Here is a 2,442-nt window from a genome sequence, read left to right on the forward strand (position 1 = left end):
ATGATTCCTTGAGACCCCACCCAAATTGTTTCCAGTGGCTTTTCCACATGAATGGTCTGTTTTGGCTTGTGCTTCAGATTTTCCTAAAATCTCTCAAGCAGCATCTGGCCTCAGTGTGCCCCATACCTCTCACTAAAGTGACCCCAGGTCCAGCACTAGTAAGTAGCAGCAGCCTTGGTTTGCAGCTTGGTCTCATCAGGGCACCTCCAAGCCCAGCACAAGTAGCAGCCATCTGCAGGTCACTTTGTAGCTCATGCTGCGTGGCCCCAGGCAGAGCACAGGCAGCAGCTGACCTTAGCCTGAACTTCCTGGGAGGCCCAAAGTCAGTGCACCCAGTGGACAGCTTCAGACCACATTGAAGCACCACCCAACCACCTCCACATGTGGCACACTTCAGAGGTGGACTCAGCAGGCACCAAGCCATGCCGAGTAAGTCTTGCTCTGTGGGGTGGGCCCTGCATAGCTGATCTTCCATGGTCATTGGTGGTCACAGCCAGTCCTTGCAGCTGATTGGCCTGGGGGATAAATCCCTCCCATTGTTGTACATACAGCAATCAAGGCTCAACTACACAGGAGGGTGTACACAGCCCACCTGGGGCTGGGGTTGGAGAGTACAGTGTGCCGCAACCTTTTACGGCGGGGGTTCAGGATCTGAAGAAGGGGCTGATGCACGAATGAAAACTCTAGACAAGAAATATGAATTTAGAAGGCATGGGGGCCAGATTCTTGGAGAGGCACATTGAAACTTGGCCTTATCCGCTTTTTATTCAATTTTAGATATACATCTTGCCCTCAGTAAAGCACAGCAAACAGGTAGCAGACTAACCGTCTCTAAGGTCAATAAACATCAGTAAGGTTCAGCAAACATTTACTTTGAGGCTGTTAAGTCAGGAATTTGCTTTGAGCCACCACTATCTCAACACAGCCTTGCTAACGTCCAAGGTCCATTGGCCTCCCGCGTTCCTTGGCGCACTCTTATGGCAGTATTGGGAAAGCGGTGGCTTCCTGCAGCAGTGCACCTAGAGTGCCCAGCTCAGGCGAATAAGGAGGCTGTGTCACTGGACCCTATAGAACACCTAGTACATAAGGCCACCCTGCCTTTCGGGGGATGTTGCAGCTCTACCTAATAGAAACAAACACAGGGAGGCAGCCAACATGAGGAAACAAAGAAACACGTTCCAGAGGAAAGAACAGAACAAAACTCCAGAGAAAGAACTAAACAAAGTGGCAACAATCTACTAGATGCAGAGTTCAAAACACTGGTTATAAGGATGCTCAGTGAACTCAGTGGAAACTTCAACAAAGAGGGAGGAAACATAAAAATGGAGATAGAAAACAAAAAAGAACCAGTCAGAAATGAAGACTATACTGACTGAAATGAATACATTACAGGGAGTCAACAGTGGAGTACATGAAACAGAGAATCAAATCAGAGATTGGGAATGTAAGGAAAGCAGAAAACACCCAATCAGAACAGCAAAAAGAAAAGAGAATTACCCCCAACCAAAAAATAAAATAAAAATGAAGATAGTATAATGAGTCTCTGGGACAACTTTGAATAATGGGAGTGCTGGAAATAGAAGAGAGAGAACAAAAAATTGAAAACCGTCCAGCTGGTGTGGCTCTGTGGGTGAGTGTTGCCCTATGAACCAGGAGGTCACTGTTCAATTCCCAGTCAGGGCACATGCCCAGTTTGTGGACTTGATCCCCAGTGTTCGGCATGCAGGAGGCAGCTGATCAGTGATTCTCTTTCATCATTGATGTTTCTATCTCTCCCTCTCCAGTTCTCTCTGAAATCAATGAAAATATATTTTTTAAAAAGAAATTGAGGCCGGAACCGGTTTGGCTCAGTGGGTAGAGAGTCGTCCTGCGGACTGAAGGGTCCCAGGTTCGATTCCGGTCAAGGGCATGTACCTTGGTTGCGGGCATATCCCCAGTGGGAGATGTGCAGGAGGCAGCCAAACTGGTTAAGGCAGCCGTGGGCAAACTACGGCCCGTGGGCCGGATCCGGCCCGTTTGAAATGAATAAAACTAAAAAAAAAAAAAAAAAAAAAGACCATACCCTTTTATGTAATGATGTTTACTTTGAATTTATATTAGTTCACACAAACACTCCATCCATGCTTTTGTTCCGGCCCTCCGGTCCAGTTTAAGAACCCATTGTGGCCCTCGAATCAAAAAGTTTGCCCACCCCTGGGTTAAGGCCTATTTAGGTGTTTTAAATTAAGTTGATTATTTCCTTGAAATGTGGTTGCATGTGCAAGCCAATGTCAACATTGTTGGTCACAGTGTCAGTCCAATGACCTGATTTTTGAAGGTTGGGAACACCCTGGTGCTGGGACTTTATAACTCCTTTGGAACTTTATAACTTTATTTCAGAAATTGAAGCTTCTTATATCAAAAAGAAGAAAGAGAGGTAGCAGGGAGAGAGGGTTAGTATAT

The sequence above is a fragment of the Myotis nattereri genome, assembly GCF_964212035.1.
Source record: "Myotis nattereri genome assembly, chromosome: 1".
Lineage (NCBI taxonomy): Eukaryota > Metazoa > Chordata > Mammalia > Chiroptera > Vespertilionidae > Myotis > Myotis nattereri.